General features: G+C 41.8%; 1 protein-coding gene across 7 annotated transcripts in view; it reads left to right on the top strand.

The window, feature by feature from the left end:
- The first annotated feature begins 4,567 nt into the window (after positions 1-4,567).
- The window catches only part of ITSN2 (intersectin 2), a 167,578-nt gene continuing 154,061 nt past the window's right edge, over positions 4,568-18,084 (top strand). For 2 of the 7 annotated variants that reach the window (XM_074394703.1, XM_074394707.1), the window contains exon 1: positions 4,858-5,095. The gene's annotated coding sequence lies outside the window, so the exon portion shown is untranslated. Of the gene's footprint in view, positions 4,614-4,856; positions 5,096-5,384; positions 5,560-18,084 lie in introns of those variants that run through there. The other 5 variants (XM_074394720.1, XM_074394711.1, XM_074394697.1 and 2 more) reach the window with 4 other exon arrangements.

The following is an 18,084-nucleotide window of genomic DNA, read 5'->3' as shown; positions in this document are numbered from 1 at the left end:
GGGGTAGGGGCAGTTAAGCAGTTACCTTTCTTCAATTTCGTTGGCTCAAGGGCTGGGCATAGTGGCTCACCTCTGTAACCCCTGCACTTTGGGAGGCCACAGTGGAACATTTCATTGGCTCAAGACATTCTCTTACTCAAGGAGAAGAAAATGTCAATACTAGAAAAAAATAAAAGAGCCTGGCCAGACTGGACCAAGCAGTACAAAATGATCTGATCCACTGTATATTTTAAATTCAAACACTGTTGCTATCTAAACCCAGAAGAGCATGGCCTGTGTTTCTCTGAAGAAGGAAAAGAAAATCACAACTAGGCCTGGGAAAAAGTCTCCAAACACAAAGCAAAAGTCTGATTTTACCTCTCTTTCTTCATAACAACCAAAGTGAGACAATCACAAATAGCACTTTACCCTAATTCCCAGGATTGTTATAAGGATTAAATGAAATAACGAAAGTATTCTGCCAAGTGCAAAATGCTACATTAATATTAGTTAGGTTATTATAAGAAGAGAACTGGTATCACTCCAGGTTTGTGTGCAGACAGCAACAATGAAATAAGCAGACAGCTGGGCATATCTGCCAGACAGGAAGCATTTCTGATTCTTGAACACAGACTGGATTCCCTTTCGCTGAGCTACACCTGCCAGACTGGAAGCCCCTGGTGCTTTGGTAATGAATGAACACGTCCTGTCCAGGGCCTTTAGGGCCTCGCCCAGTCTGGCCTCTGACTCCACCCTGCAGTGCTGGCCTAAGGCCAAGTCTGGGCTAATTTCCCCCTTCAGTTTGCTTGGTACTGCCTTTCCGGTACTATCAGGCCTCAAGCCAGAGTCTCAAGTTATGCACAACACAAGTGGCCCAATAATGAGAGCACCCCTTCCTTCCATGCCAGGGCTGGGAATTTCCCTTCCCTCCTTTTTCCCCTGAAGTCACTCCTATTTCCACTTCTCTGCTTTTCTTCTGCCCTGGACTCCAGACCCTTCTGGAGTTGTGGGGGTCTGTGAGGTCAAGAAGCTAAGAAAAGATCCAAGGACCAAATTTGTCCCATTGACCATTCCTGTGAATTGAGTCTCCATTGATTCTCACCAGTGCTAATTCCTTGCTAAGTCCTTGTTTCTAGTCACTGGAACATGGCAGGGTCTTTAAAAAATTATTAATTAATTTAAAAATACATAACTCATATCTACTGCTGTTCACATGGAACTCTTCTCCACTTTGGTCTTCAAAGTTCCTGTCTGAATATTTGCTACCACCGCCAAGATCTGCCCCTGCAGTGGTTCCACCCGGGGCCCATGCCCCAGGTGGCAAAGCTCAGGACCAAGTGTCTGCGGGGCTGGGAGCTGGGGTTTGGGAGAAAATGGGGAATGACAAGATCTGCTCAATTTCTTTCCTCCCCCTCCCTCTGCTTCTCCGGTGTCACCCATTTTCAAGGTTAGTTTGTTTGGCAGGTGGGAAATGCTATCATAGGGAAACTCTGATCCTCAGGAAAGAATGAAAAGCATAGAAATGATAAATATCTTGATAAATCAAGACTATTTTTGTTGCCTGTATCTTATTAATTTCTTTATAAATTATTTAAAACCAAAGTTACAGCATTGTCTTGGAGGTAAAAGTATAACATAAAATATGAGCTCCAGGTTCTCACAGTTTTCCTACTCTATATGATAATGTATTTATCTTATGGGATGCTTGGAATCTGGAACTGCGCTTCTCCCTATTCCAGGCTCTTCTTACACTGCAGGCTTGTTTTGAGGGTAAACATGGTAGAAATGGGGTAAAGAATGGAATCTTTGAAAACCAACATGAGCGAGATTGATAGAGCATAAGATATATATGGTTGAGGAGAAGGATCAATAATACGTGGAAAAGGAAACAGATCACAACTAAATGCTCCCAGGGTAAAAGCTAGGTTACCAGGAACAAGTCTAAGAATCTTGCCCAGACTGTGGCAGAACTAGGGGAAGAGCAATGTAACATGGTAAGACTTAGTTCCTCTAGGTATTTGATTTCCAGCTGGTGTCAGAGGTAAACAAAAGGTGGTGGGATTTGGGGAATACTAAGCAGGAAATGTACAGATACACTTCCAAGGTCACCCTATGAGAAGAGGAAGTCAAGGAACTGGGATGGTGATTGCATCACCTAAGTGAATCATGAATACTAAAGACACTAAGGATGATGAAGGCCCTGGGTGGAGAGTACTGGCTGCTTTACGCACAGAAATTCTTGATGAATATATTGAGTGCCCTGGAAGATGGTAAATGAAGAGGATTGAGGATGGGTGTAATTAGTGTTATAAGCCTCACAGGCCAAGAGGCTTTTGCATGTGAGTGGAAAACCAGGATCTAGAAGCAGTTTGAGGAATAAGGAAAATATTTCTTCAGCCACTTCCAAGGTCTGTGCTTCCCTCCTGTATTCCATTCTTTATGTTGTTGAATAGAACTACCATTATATTACCCCAAAACCCGAGAACCCTTTACTCTTTCTTCTCTCTCATTACTTATATCCAATCACCAAATGCTTAATATTGCCCAAATTTATCCCTGGATTACACAGGGTGGGAGGTATGTGTGACAGAGAGGATAGATAACTGGCGGTGCTTATATTTTGGGCTATGGTAGAGTAGGACAAGATGGACAAACTGGCCTCAAAGCTCTGAAGGAACCCTGGGATAGTTGTTTTAGTGCTTGGGATACTGTAGTCATGTATTCAGAACCCTGAAAGCTAACCACCAGAGGTGGTTAGCTTTTTGGTTTATTTTAGAGGGGCTTGAAAATTTTTTAAATTTATTATTCCTTTATAAGCATCTCTTTCTACAAATTCCATTTGTGTCCTGTCGAGATTTGGCACCTCCTTTAGAAGGAAAGAGGACTCAGGGTGAATTGCACCTGGTTTAGAACCCCAAAACACAAATGACATTGGTCAAAGGATGGGAGAAAAATGAAGACTGGCTATTTGCCTAACAGGAATAAAAAATAGGTTTTACCTCTCAGGCCAACTCTCTGGAGCACTATGTTGAAAAGGATTCTGGGGCCTTGACTCTCAAATATGGGCCCCCAAAGGGGGTATCAGTTAACTTGTGAGGTCTGCAATGGGAATGAGGCCATGTGCTGAAGATTGCTATCCTTGGCCTGGGTGGTTTGTTTGCAGATGAGGACAGATTGGTTGGACCCCAGCAAGTGAGGGGCCTCCTAGACTGATACAAGGATCAGGCCTCTCTGTGTCACTGAAGCTCAGGACCTGTCTGTCAGGTCTCAGTCAGGTTTTAATCAAAGAGTTAGGAAAAACACTGAGTGTGAGGGCGGGAAAAGCCTGTTTATCATCATCGATGTTTGCTAAATTCCTCGTGAGCTGGCTGACCAGTTCAGATAGGCCTGGGTTTGCAGCCATCTCACCTTCACCTGCCTCAACAGGTAAGGAACGAGAAGATGCCATGGAGCCATTTGATCTGGCTCAAGAAATTATCTTACTCAAGGAGAAAATGTCAATACTAGAAAGAAATAAAAAAGCCTGGCCAGACTGGACCAAGCAATACAAAACGATCTGATCCACTGTATATTTTAAAATTCAGACACTGTTGCTATCTAAACCCAGAAGAGCATGGCCTGTGTTTCTCTAACAAAGAAGATCAAATCATGGGGATATGAGTTTTGGATGCTGGACCAGCCCTCACCCTGCTTCTAAAAGCCAAAGAAATCTTGGGTCTTGGCTAGGTGTGGTGGCTCACGCCTGTAATCCCAGCACTTTGGGAGGCTGAGGCAGGCAGATCACAAGGTCATAAGATCGAGACCAGCCTGGCCAACATGGTGAAACACCGTCTCTACTAGAAATCCAAAAATTAGCCAGGGGTGGTGGCGCGTGCCTGTAATCCCAGCTACTTGGAAGGCTGAGGCAGAGAGAATTGCTTGAACTCAGGAGGCAGAGGTTGCTCCAGGGAAGGAAGGAGGGAAGGAGGGAGGGAGGGAGGAGGAAGAAAGGAAGGATGGCAACTTGGATCTTACATTCCAGAATCTTGAGTCTTACATTTGGTTACGATGCATTTAGTTGTGATCTGTTTTCTTTTCCACGTATTAGGAAACACTAACTCCTCCCTCACCCCAATCAAAAGAAAGCCTTTCCCTTAAAGGAGAGCCTGGTGAAGGGCAAGACCAGGACTGGGAGGGGAGAAAGAAAGAGACAAATTCTGAGTTTGAGCTAAAACCGTTCCTTGGCTATGGGGTGGGGAGGAAAGTTGAGCTTTGGTGCGCTGTGCTCTCTGGGGACAGTCTTCCTGCTGCTCGTGGGAGTGTGAATAGGATACAGGGTGCTCGGGGAGGAGGGCGAGGGTTAGTAAATGGATGACCCTCAGATATGGGGAAGTCCTCCAGGTCCCTGAGAAGGGTTCAAGAGGTAACAGACATCAACCTCCTTCCCACTTTCCACCCCCCAATTCCCAGAGAATTCGTGCCCCCAGATCAGTGGAGCAGATTTCGGCGAGTGGGAAGGTTCCAGGGAGAGCCCCCTGTGGGGTGCTACAGGGATGTGCCAGGCACTGCTTGGCACTTTCCAAAACCCCGGGGTCCGTCGTGGCAGGAAAAGCACCACCCAAGCTCGGCATGTCACCTCGGGGAGGAGGAGCCAGGTGGGTCTCCGCAGCCCCAGGAAGGGCTGCCAGGGCTGGGGCTTCGGGGCTTCCCCGAGGGCAGGGAGCAGCACTTTCGACCCTAGCGATTCGGCGCCGATCTTCAAGGTTCAGTGCTCTAGAACTCTGGGGACGAGAAGCCACGCCCGGGCGGTTTCGGGCTCCCAAGGGTGGGGAGTCGGTGCCCGGCAGCGGGCGGGCCGTCTGCTGCCCGGCCCGGCGCCTACCTCCCCGCCCCCCGGCTTCCTGCGGAGGCCGCGGCCGCCATGTTGTTGTGGGGCTGAGGCGGCGCCCGCGGAGCCCAAGCGGCCGTGACAGGCTACGCAACAGGTTCGCTGGCGGCGGCCTGACGACCAAGCCGGCGGCAGCGGCGGCGACGGCGGCAGAGCAGGGTCTCCCGGCGCCTGCCTGCTCCCAGGCTGCTGGTGCTGAGGAGCGCGGAGCCGCGCTGTGACGTGCGGGAGGCGCGGCGAGGGCGCCAGGTGGGTGAAGCCGTTCGCGGGGCTGCCGCAAGGCGCAGGGCAGGTGCGGGCGCTGCGCCCGCCGCCCCGAGGCTCCGCGGATTGGGCTGAGGCGGCTGCGCGCTCCGCACGACGGGGACGGGTCCTCGGGAGCACGAGCGGCCCCCGAGCTAGGCCCCTGGCGGGCTCGGCCGCGCCGGGCGGAAGCCTCCGGCCCCGGGTTCCTTCCCTGGCCGCCGGGCCGGGGCGGACGCCGAGGGGGCCTGGGCTGGGCTTCCCCTTCCTTGCGGCCGAACCCCGGCCCCCGGTCGCGGCCTCATCTGGCAGGTGGCGGACGCCTGCGAGGGTCGGGGGCGGCGTGGCCCCTCGCTTTCGGGGTGCGAGCGGGAGAGAGCTCTGGGGGCACCCGCATGCCTCCTCGGGGACCCATTTCATTTCCGCGGAGTTGGTTTCCCTTGCTGGCAAGGGTTGGTGCGGAATGTCAGGTGAGCCGCATCCCGGTGCGTCAAAGTAGCCCGAGTCACGAGAGGCCGGTGGGCGGATGCTTGGCGTCCACCGCTCGCGTTCCGCCGGAGTTGGAAATGTTAAAATGGACCTTCAGCGACATTGACTTCCAGGGTATACAGGAAGCACCGAGAGATAGAATTTCTCAGGACAGATAAAGTTTACCGCTTTTTTGTTTGTTTGTTTTAAAGACGTCTGCATGTGCATAGTGAATGGGTAAACCGAGGCTGAAACTGCAGATGGCTTTGCATTCTGTAGAAAGATAAACCATTGGGATTTATTAATTATGCGTTTTGTCGCTCCAGAATTACCAATGGCAAGTGTGCTTTATTTGAAACTTGTGTTAATAATGAAATAGGAATATTTTTTGATAGAGCCAGCCCCTTTATTATAGGAATTAGGGTTAGCACAGAAATGACTTGCTTTGCTTCATGCTTGTAGTTTGTTTCACTGGTGTTTGCTTGCTTACTCAGAAATAGGCAAGGTGTGACTTGAAATTTTGTGTTGTTAGTCAGCTCAGTTCAGGTAGCATAAGCTCTTGGAGGTTAAAGCTTCTTAAGCGTTTCGAAAAATTAATTGCCTCTCTCCCTGTGCTAGTTTGCTATATTGTTAATCAGTGATAAAACCCAAAACCTACCTAGAAACATCAGATAAAACATTTACATGAATTAATAATGACATCCCTCAAAATTTAAAGATACTGACAACTCTGATGTGTTCACCTTTAGGTTTTTTGGGCTGTGCCTGTGACGCTCTTGTAATTTAAAAAGTAAAGTGGATGTATTTTATGTTTTTGAAACGTGGAAAAATGTGCATTGCTGTTGTTTTGATGTCGTATTAATAAGCAGTTGAAAAGCTTGCATTTTTTCACCCTTCCATGCATTGATAACTATTCCCTGTGCTCACCTTTATAATAATGAAAGGTAAACTCGTCGGAGAAAACTTGACCTGTACACTACTATTGAGCAGGGAGGTACCACTGTTCAGTACATCTCAAGGCTAAAATCTTGATCTCTCCTGAATATGAGGGGGAGTGTTAGACATGTTCTGGGGATTGGATTAATAGTGTTACAAAATTTGTATTTTCACAAAAATAGCATGTACCCCAAGCATCACCCAAACTCAGTAGCTTTCAGTAAGCTTTTCTTTTTTCTTTCTTATTTTAATTATTTCACCTTATATAGTCAGTATAGCTTTTTTTAAAAGTAGAAAATTCCTTATGTAACCTTAGGATTTTTAGTTTTAATGTATTGTAGAGTTTCACAAATTTCCATCTTTAATAAGGCAAGAGGATCACATATTGGCCGTATCCTTTAACTATACTTTCTTCAGTATTAAAATACGTTTACCATGGTTGTCATTTATCAAGAATGTAACTGCATGTTAGACTCTGTGCTGAGTGTTTTACATAATCATTTAAAGCTTACTAAGACCCTAGGAGTAATTATTATTCTCTCATCAAAAAGGTAAGTGAAATGTAACCCGAAGTTTAACTGACAACTCTAGGTCTCTGAGCTAGTAAGTACAATAGCCAGGTTTCAAGCCAAGATCCTTTTAACTTCAGCACCTGTGCCTTATCTGGTATAGTCATCTTGGTTCATAACTTTTAAAAATAGTTATATGGGCCTGGTGCAGTGGCTCATACCTGTAATCCCAGCGCTTTGGGAGGCCAACGTGAGTGGATCACAAGGTCAGGAGTTCGAGACCAGCCTGGCCAATATGGTGAAACCCCCGTCTCTACTTAAAAAAAAAAAAAAAATTGCAAAAAATTAGCTGGGCATGGTGGCGCACCCCTGTAGTCCCAGCTATTCAGAAGGCTAAGGCGGGAGAATCACTTGAACCCTGAAGGTAGAGGTAGCAATGAGCTGAGATCATACCACTGCACCCCAGCCTGGGCAACAGAGTGAGTGAGACTCTGTCTCAAAAAAGAAAAATAAAAGTTACATGGTTCAGTAAAAAATACGCATTAGTAAATGAGTGAGAGTACATATTAGTACTCCATTAAGTAGCATTTTTATGTATTAAATTTACTTGTAAAACGTTTATATTAACAAGTTCCAGAAATGATTCAGAATAAATGAATTACATTACCAAAAATGTGATATATTTATTACCATCTCACAGTGCATTTTCTTTTTCTTTTTTTGGATTCTAGTTTTTTTAGTTTCCTTATTTATGGAAAAAAATTTTTGGAAAAACGATTTTTGAAGAAAGGTAGACTTGGGTGCTGATTTTATTTTATTTCTTCTAAAAAAAATATAGGGGCTACATGTACAGAACGTGCAGGTTTGTTACATAGGTGTATGTGTGCCATGGTGGTTTGCTGCACCTATTGACCCATCCTCTAAGTTCCCACCCTGAGACAGGCCCTGGTGTGTGTTGTTCCTCCCCTCACTTCCTACCCTGAAACAGGTCTTGGTGTGTGTTGTTCCCCTCTCTGTGTTCATGTGTTCTCAATGTTCAACTCCCACTTATGAATGAGAACATGAGGTGTTTGGTTTTCTGTTCACGTGTTAGTTTGTTGAGGATAATGGCTTCCAGCTTCATACATGTCCCTGCAAAGGACATGATTGTATTCCTTTTTTATGGCTGCCTAGTATTCCATGGTGTATATGTATCACATGTTCTTCATCCAGTTTATCATTGATGGGCATTTGGGTTAGTTTCATGTGTTTGCTATTGTAAACAGTCCTGCAATAAACCTACGTGTGAATTGTGTCTTTATAGTAGAATGACTTATATTCCTTTGGATATATACTTAGTAATGAGATTGTTGGGTCAAATGGTATTTCTGGTTCTAGATCCTTGAAGAATCACCATACTGTCTTCCACAATGGTTGAACCAATTTACATTCCCACCAACAGTGTTACAATGTTCTATTTTGCCACAGCCTCACCAGCAGCTATTGTTGCTTGACTTTTTAATAATCACCATTCTGACTGGTGTGAGATGGTTATCTCTCATTGTGGTTTTGATTTGCATTTCTGTGATGATCGGTGATGTTGAGCTTTTTTTCATATGTTTGTTGGCCGTGAAAATGTCTTCTTTTGAGAAGTGTCTGTTTATATCCTTTGCCCACTTTTTGGTGGGGTTTTTTTTTTCTTGTAATATGTTTAAGTTCCTTGTGAATTCTGGATATTAGACCTTTGTCAGATGGGTAGATAGAAAAATTTTTCTCCTGTTCTGTAGGTTGCCTGTTCACTCTGATGATAGTTTCTTTTGCTGCGCAGAAGCTTTTTAGTTTAATTAGGTCCCATTTGTCAATTTTGGCTTTTGCTGCAATTGCTTTTGGTGTTTTTGTCGTGATGTCTTTGCCCATGCCTGTGTCCTGAATGGTACTGCCTATGTTTTCTTCTAGGGTTTTATGGTTTTGGATTTTACATTTAAGTTTTTAATTCATCTCGAATTAATTTTTCTATAGTGTGTAAGGAAGGGGTCCAGTTTCAGTTTTCTGCATGTGGCTATTCTGTTTTCCCAACACCATTTACAGAATAGGAGATCCTTTCCCCGTTGTTTTTTTTGTCAGGTTTGTCGAAGATCAGATGGTTGTAGAGGTGTGATGTTATTTCTGAGGTCTCTGTTCTGTTCCATAGGTCCATTGGCCTATATGTCTGTTTTGGTTACTGTGTGCTGATTGTTAAAGACAGGATTCCAAGTATGAAGTAGAAAAATAAGAATGTTTATAATTAATTCTGTGAGTGGATAGATCTAAAGTTGAAGGTACATCAGAAATACTGTATTTTTTACTTGAGTTCATTTTTTTTGATTTTGCAACATCTTACAACTGTAGAGCACAGACACTAATGTTAGAGTTCTCTTGGGTAAAGTGTGAATATAAGCATTCTTGAGGAGGAGAAACTAAACTGGTCTTAAAGGATATGAGAGCAAAGAGGAAGTGGGAGAAGAAGGGAGGAAACGGAACAGAAATAGGACAGTTAATAGATCAAGAATTATGTATTTTCACAGCTCCAAGAGAGCAGCATATTTCATTTGCAGAATGTATAGTATTGTTTCGAGAGGTTCACTCAAAATATAATTTCATAGCTACATCAGGACATTAAATGATTTATTTACTTGTGGAGCCAGCAGAGGATTATGATAGACATTTAGTGGATTGGGGGACTATTACCAGATGCTGAACACTCGTTTTATTTAACCAACTGTTTCATGTTCTTTGGATCATTTTCTTCATGAATGCATATTCATTTTAGATAAATTTTATATGGTTGTAATAAAAATTTCATTTATTTTTATCATAACTATAGAGGATAAGAGTATAGCCTCTGAAGTTAGACCTCTTGCTACCAGCTCTGACACCAAATAACTATATGATCTTGGGTAAGTTACTTAATTCTCTTCAGCTTCTGTTTCCTCATCTGTAAAATGAGGATATTACCTAGCTCCTACTATTGTTATATGTAACATACAAAAGTGCTTAGCACAGTGACTTCTGCTTAGTGTAAGCGCCTAATGTTACCCGTTATTTTAATTTGCTTCAGTGAGAAATTTGAAACTAACCTACCATAGTCCTTATTTTGGTCTTTGTTTTACCCAGTGACTGGAAAGTAAATTAGCCTTTTTGCCCTTAATTTTGAATCTTACTATGAGAATAATCTATGTAAGAAGGCTGGAAAGTAGGGTAGAACAGACCCACAATCCCATTGGGTTCAATTTCCAAATTTGTTTTTAACGTTCCCAAGGGGCCTATGAAGCTGTTTAGTGAGGCCTCCTTTAAAGTGTGATTTATCTTGGGCGAGCCCTACAGTTGGTGATAGCCCTGGGCCTGAGACCCTTCCAGGATGGGGGTGGTGATGGTATCAGTGATAACAAGGTAACCATGATAACTTGTAATGATTTGTAGTGTACTGCCTGGCACTTAGTAAATATTGATGATTGATGGCTGCTGTTTAAATTTTCATAATGATAAGTATGCACATTTATATAAAAATGTAAGTTTTAAGTTGTAAGAACATAAGCAGTTTCCATGTTATTACGTGATCTCACTGAACTTGATCACAAAATAGCTTTATTGAGATTTAATTCACGTATCATATGAATTTGATTTTAAGTGGAAGCATGATACTTAGCATATTCCTTTATTTTTGGACATTCGTTTTGTAGTTTTTTTTCAATAATTACTAATGCTGCCAATCTTTGTAATTAAAGCATTTCCCACATTTACTATTATTTTCTTATGACAGATTCTCAGAAGTGAAATTATTGATTTATAGGATAGGAATGTTGGTAGGAGTCTTGATATATGTTTTCAGAGTGCCTTCTGAAGAGTTATAACAGTATGCACTCCCATGAACTATGCCTGCAAGCACCCAGTTTCGTTCACCTTTGCTAGCCCTGGGTATTGACCAGTGTTTTGTTTTTGAGAGGCTCTGTTGCCCAGGCTGGAGTGCAGTGGCAGGATCTCAGTTTATTGCCATCTCTGCTCATTGAAGCCTCCTTCTCCTGGGCTCAAGCCATCCTCCTACCTGAGCCTCCCATTGGGACCAACTAATTTTTTTGTAGTTTTTATTGAGACCATGTTTCCCAGGCTGGTCTCCACCTCCTGAACTCAAACGATTCACCCCACCTCAGCCTCCCAGAGTGCTGGGATTACAGGCGTGAACCACTGTGCCTAGCCTCGTTTTCTTAATTATTAATGATGTTAACATTTATTAGCTACTTTTATTTCTTCTTTCATAGATTATTAGAGGTCTTAGTGTTTTCGTTATCTATTTTAATAGCCCTGTGTACTTTAAAACTATTAACTGCTGATCATGTTATGATTTTTCCTCATTTGTTTACCTTTTAAGTTTATTTTCAAAGAAGTTTTAAATATTTATTATATAGATTATATAGAATTTGTTTATTCTTTTCTTGTATGGCTTCAAAACTTAAAAGTTGTCTTTGTTTCAAAGAGGTGGTATTTTACTTGAAAGTGAAGTGTCTATCTGAAATTTTTTTCCTCTGTACTTTTAATTCATGTCAAGTAAATAGTTTTGCTGTAATATTTAGTCTTGATATGAGACAGATGACTATGGGCTAAATAGTTAGCTCCCCTCAGCACCTCTTATATGAATACAGGCTGAGTCACAAGCTATTCTTAGGTGTTTTTATTTCCCTTTGTGTGGGTGAATTGTTTTGTTCAGAGTTGTTGACTATTCTTTGAAAATTGGTTTAATTTAAATTTTCAATAGAATTTGAGTACTAACCACTTCAGTATTAGTTTACTATTCCTGTTCTTTTATGCCTCCTGGCTTATTGATTGATTCTTTGAAGGCTAACCTCAACATTTATAAAAATCCGAGCTTATAATTTGGGCTTAAAAATCTAAAGAAGCCGAGCATGGTAGCTCATGCCTGTAATCCTAGCACTTTGGGAGGCTGAGGTGGATGGATCACCTGAGGTCAGGAGTTCAAGACCAGCCTGGCCAACATGTCAAAAGCCTGTCTCTACTAAAAACACAAAAATTAGCCTGGAATGGCAGTGGGAGCCTGTAAATCCCAGCTACTCGGGAGGCTGAGGCAGGAGAATTGCTTGAACCTAGGAGGCGGAGGTTGCAGTGAGCTGAGATCACACCATTGTACTCTAGCCTGGGCAACAAGAATGAAACTCCAGCTTAAAAAAAAAAAAATCTAAACTGAAGTTGCTAAACTGCAGAACTAGAATTAAGAACTAAGTTTGTATAGAGAAATTATCTTTGAGGCTTTTAGGTCTTAATGCTTTGTATATTTGGGACCTAAGCCTCTAGAAATTATAGTAACTTTTTTCTCAAAAAAGTTAAAGTGAGAAAAACATGTCCTTTTATTAATAATTGGAACAACACTAATTTGTTTCAGTAAAACAAATTAATGATTCTAATGAAAATAATGTTGAAATAATTGTAATCATCGTCATTTACGGGCATCTTCTATGTGCCAGATGTTTTCTAGACGTGATATCTAAGCCTTAAAATAACCTGGCATTTAGGTACAATTACAGTAGTACTTGCTTAGCTGCCAGGAATACATTCCAAAACCTCTAGGGGAGGCCTGAAACCGTGGATAATACAGAACCCTATATACACTAACACTGTTTTTTCCTGTGTATACACACTTATGATAAAGTTTAATTTATAAATTAGGCACAGTACGAGATTAATAATAACTAATAATAAAATTGAACAATTATAATAATATACTGTTAACAATTTCAGAGAGAGGAGACTTGTTCTTACGGTAGGCCTTAGCAACCTCAGCATACAAATTTTTCCTTTCCGTATTAAGTTGAGAACTTTTCGCCTTTTCACTTAAAGGAAGTGGCCTCTCCTTGGCATATCCGAATTACCAGCATCACTACCCTTGCACTTTGGGGTCATTATTAAGAAAATAAGGGTTACTTGAACACAAGCACTGTGATACTGTGACAGTTGATCTGATAACTGAGACAGCTGCTACATGACTGATGGGCAGGCAGCATAGACACAGTGGATAACCTGCACAAAGGTATCCCTGGACAAAGGGAAGACTTTTGTCCTGGTTGGGACGGAGGAGGGCAATACAAGATTTTACCATGCTACTCAGGATGGTGCACAATTAAAAATTTATGAGTTTTTTATTTCTGGAATTTTCCATTTTATATTTTGAGACCACAGGTAACTGAAACTTCAGAAAGTGAAACTGCAGATAAGGGGGTCTACTGTATCCACATTACTAGGTTAGGAAATTGAAGCTATGTCATGTGGAAGTCCACAAAGATAGGAAGTACTCGCATTGGGATTCAAACTCAAGTTGTTGGGTGTGTTTGTCTTCTGTGCAGTTGAAAGAATGCTAACCCATGCTTATTTTATTATTATTATTTTTTTTAGACAAAGTCTTGCTCTGTCACCCAGACAGGAGTGGAGTGGCATGGGTCACTGCATTCTTTGCCTCCCAGGTTCAAGCGATTCTCCTGCCTCAGCTCCTGGAGTAGCTGGGATTACAGGTGTCCACCACCATGCCCAGCTAAGTTTTATATTTTTAGTAGAGATGAGGTTTCACTATGTTGGCCAAGCTGATCTTGAACTCCGGACCTCGTGATCCACCCACATCAGCCTCCCAAAGTGCTGAGTTTACAGGCGTGAGCCACCACTCCCAGCCTAACCTGTGCTTATTAAGTAATATTTTAGTACCTACCATACGGCTTACTGCTGGGCACTAGGTATATGAAGTTGAAGAGCCATTCAGAGGAGCTCATGGTCTAATAGAAGTAGGGCAGGCATGGAAACAAAAGTAACAATGCTAGCTGGTATGTAGTTTCATGAGATAATACAAGACAAAATGGGATGGTGGCAAAGGAAGCTATCATTAGTGGAAGTGTCACTCAGAAGGTAGGTAGTTCCACAGGTGTAGAGAGAGGGGGCATGGGAATAAAATCAAATGGAGGTGCAGGTGGGGAGATATTTCAGCTCTGGAAAGGTAGGTAGAAGAGAGAGCCTAAAACACCTTATATGCCATGTGAATGGATTTTTAAAAACCAGCTCTGTTGTGACATATATTATAAAATTCACCCTTTTGAAGTTTATAGTTCAGTGTTTTTAGTATATTCACAGACTTGTGCAACCAGTTTCACTATCTAATTTTAGAACATTTTCATCATTCTTAAAATAACCTCCTATACCCAATGGCAGTCACTTTCCATTTCCCTCAGCACCCCTAGCTCTAGGTAGCTACTAGTTTACTTTCTGTGTCTATAAAATTGCCTATACTAGACATTTCATGTAAATGGAATTATACAATATATGGTCTTTTGTGACTCACTTCTTTTACTTACCATAATGTTTTCAGGATTCATCAATGTTATAGTATGGATCAGTACTTTATTCCTTTTTATGTCAGTTATACCACATTTTGTTTATTCTTTCATCTGTAGTTGATGGACATTTGTTTCCACTTGGTTGCTTCCACTTTTTGGCTGTTATGAATAATGCTGCTGTGAGAATTTGTGTACAGGTTTTGGGACATATGTTTTCATTTATCTTGGACTCATACTTAGGGGTAGAATTGCTGACTTACATGGTAACCTATGTGTAACATTTTGAGGAACTTCTGAATTGTTTTTCAAAGCAGTTGATCTATTTTATATTCCCACCAGCAATGTATGTGAGTTCCAGTTTAGGAGGTTAATTTTATACTGTTGGTGAGCCATTACTCAGAGTCACAGTGGAAACATTGTTGAAAATGATTAGCTTAAGCTGGGCGCAGTGGCTCACACCTGTAATCCCAGCACATTAGGAGGCTGAGGCGGGTGGATCTCCTGAGGTCAGGAGTTTGAGATCAGCCTGGTCAACATGGTGAAACCTCATCTCTACCAAAAATACAAGAAATTAGTTGAGCATGATGGTGGGCACCTGTAATCCCAGCTACTTGTGAGGCTGAGGCAGGAGAATTGCTTGAACCTGGGATGTGGAGGTTGCAGTGAGCTGAGATTGTGCCGTTGCACTCCAGCCTGGGCAACCAGAGTGAAACTACATCTCAAAAAAAAAAAAAGAAAGAAAAAGAAAATTACTGGCTTAGATTAATGCTTCCTCAATATGGTCTAAGACACACACTAGATCAGAAGCTTTTCCTAAGGGATAATGAACCAGAAGTACAAAATGTCTCCTCATTTCTCAGGGGCTATTATTATTCCATTCCCATAACCTCTGATACATATTAGAATGGGCTACCTACTAATAATCTGAGTTAATAATTGCTGAAACTTAGTATTCACAAACTAAAATTAGTGAGTTTCTAGAGCTTACTGAGGGCTCTAATTTAGTTTTCTTCTAAGAAATCTGTCAGCTATACCATGCTTTGGCAGCACTAGAAAATTAGTACGATGCATGCTCACATTCAGATAGATACTGTTTTCACTGCATCAGTGGTGTTGTCTCAAATTGGCTGTGGCTCCAATTGCTGTTATTCTTGGATTAATCTAACTGTAGAATTAATGTTACATTTACGTTTTTGTGGACGATTTTGGTCTTCTGTACTTGTACATTGCTATAGTTCTTCATTAGAGAGTTATTTGTGTACTAGAAAATGGGAGGAGGTGAGTAGGTTGGATCTCTTGTCCTACTTAGGTGGGCGATGGTTAGATTGGTTTGGGAATGAGACTGCTCTCTGTCTATGGAGTAGCCATTCTTTTATTCCTTTAAAAAAATAGTTTGGGAATGAATGGATTACATAATTGGAAGGGTCTTTCCCACTTCATTATCTTAAAACATTTTTTTAAGAATGAGGATTTGTGTATGTTATCATTAAACATTTAAGCTGTGGGATATATGAATCCTCTGAAAGTCTACAGTTGGCTTTGAAGGTGTGAAACCTTTGGAATTACGTGCCAGATTCTGTGCCTTTGTGTTTTTCCAGGGAGAACAACCATGGGTTTTATCAGATTAAAAAAAAGAAGTCATGACCACCCAAATTAAAGAATTCAGGTTGATGAAAAGAATTTGTAAATTTGTGGTTTGGAATATTTGGGGGAAGTGAGACCTTGCTTTGGTTAGGTGTTGCTGTCAGTGAAGGATGTTTTCTGGGTATGCTATTGGTTTTAGTGTAACAAATTCCATGTTAGAATATCTCTTTTTTATTTTTTGCTGGTAATTTTTTTTCCTGTTAGATTTTGGAATTTGCTTTAAAAAAAAAAATCCTTGTTGCATATTGATGATGGTGATTGTTGTTGTAGAGACGGAGTCTCACTATGTTGCTTAGGCTGGTCTCAAACTCCTGAGCTCAAGTGATCATCCTGCCTTGGCCTCCCAAAGTGCTGGGATTACAGGTGTGAGCCACTGCAACAAGCCCAAATTTATTATTATTTTATGTTTGCTTTCTTGGATGACTCTTTTGATGTGATATTAAAAAGTGCTGTTTTTGCGCAGTGATAGTATGCTTTATTTGTAGTAATGGAAGTATATTGTTAATTAAAAAAAAAAACACTTCAAATTGGCTTGATAGTGTAGAAAAATGGACGAATGCTTTTCTGCCCATTAGCTGCTACTTTGAATTTCTTTACTCTCCTGTTAGTGTTTTGGTTGAGATCTGAAACTACCAATCACAGATAGAAGTTATTCACATGCAGGCCCTTATGGGGTATGGCATCAGTTTCGAAGCCAGGCTCTTTCTGCCTCTGCAGTAGGGTGTGTTCATAGGAGTGTACTTTTCGTCTGTAGTTTTTAGCACTGGATGTAGCATGGCTGGATATGAGATGAAATGGTAATTTCAGTTAAATGCTTTTAGTAAAAGAGACATGTTACTCATTATCATTTATAATAGACTAAAAAATAGACAAGGCTGGCCGGGTACAGTGGCTCACATCTGTAATCCTAGCACTTTGGGAGGCTGAGGCGGGCAGATCACTTGAGGTCAGGAGTTCGAGACCAGTCTGGCCAGCATGGTGAAATGTCATCTCTACTAAAAATGCAAAAAATTAGTCGAGCATGGTGGCGGGTACCTGTAATCCCAGCTACTTGTGAGGCTGAGGCAGCAGAATCGCTTGAACTTGGGAGGCGGAGGTTGCTGTGAGCTGAGATCGTGCCACTGCACTCCAGCCTGGGCAACACAGTAAGACTCCATCTCAAAACAAAACAAAAAACAAAAACAAAGGCAAGGCTCTAAGTGCTTGGCTGTTGGGTTATAAAATGACACTGCTGATACAGATATGAATTGAAATTGATAGTATTAGGTCAGGTGCAGTGGCTCACGCCTGTAATCCTAGAACTTTGGGAGGCTGAGGCAAGTGAATCACCTGAGGTCAGGAGTTCGAGACCAGCCTGGCCAACATGGTGAAACTAAAAATACAAAAATTAGCCAGGTGTGGTGGCAGGTGTCCATAAAGCCATCTACCTGGAAGACTGAGGCAGGAGAATCGCTTGATCCTGGGAGGCTGAGGTTGCAGTGAGCCAAGATCATGCCACTGCACTCCAGCCAGGGTAACAGTGAGACTCTGTCTCAAAAAAAAAAAAAAAAAAGAAAACAAAAGAAAAGAAATTCATAGTATTTGAAAAACTAGTTGTAAGTTTAACACAGACTTCTCTTTACTGAAGAGTAGTATTTGTTTTTTACTTTTACTTTTTATTTATTTTTATAGATATAAGGTCTCACTGTTATCCAGCTGGAGTTCAATTGCATGTTTATAGCTCACCGTAACTTTGAACTCTTGGGCTCAAGTGATCCTCCTACCTCAGTCTCCTGAGTAGCTAGGACTGCAGATGCACACCAACCATCACACCCAGCTAATTTTAAAATTATTTGTAGAGATGGGGTCTCACTGTGTTCCCAGGCTGGTCTTGGACTCCCAGCTTCAAACAATTCTCCTGCATTGGCCTCCCAAAACACTAGGATTGCAAGCATTAGCCACCATGTTTAGCCTTAATTGTTTTTAATTGCTTAACATTTTGGTGTATGGTTCATATAAGATTAAAAAAAGAAAAATCCAAATTTGCATTCATAGTCTGTACAGTTTGTATTTTAGTTTAGTTTAGTTTTCGAGATGGAGTTTTTGCTCTTGTTGC

Source organism: Saimiri boliviensis, chromosome 1, assembly GCF_048565385.1.
Source record: "Saimiri boliviensis isolate mSaiBol1 chromosome 1, mSaiBol1.pri, whole genome shotgun sequence".
NCBI classification, from domain to species: Eukaryota; Metazoa; Chordata; class Mammalia; order Primates; family Cebidae; genus Saimiri; species Saimiri boliviensis.
Note: the sequence above shows the minus strand (reverse complement) of the source record. Positions and strands in the feature narration are given on the sequence as shown.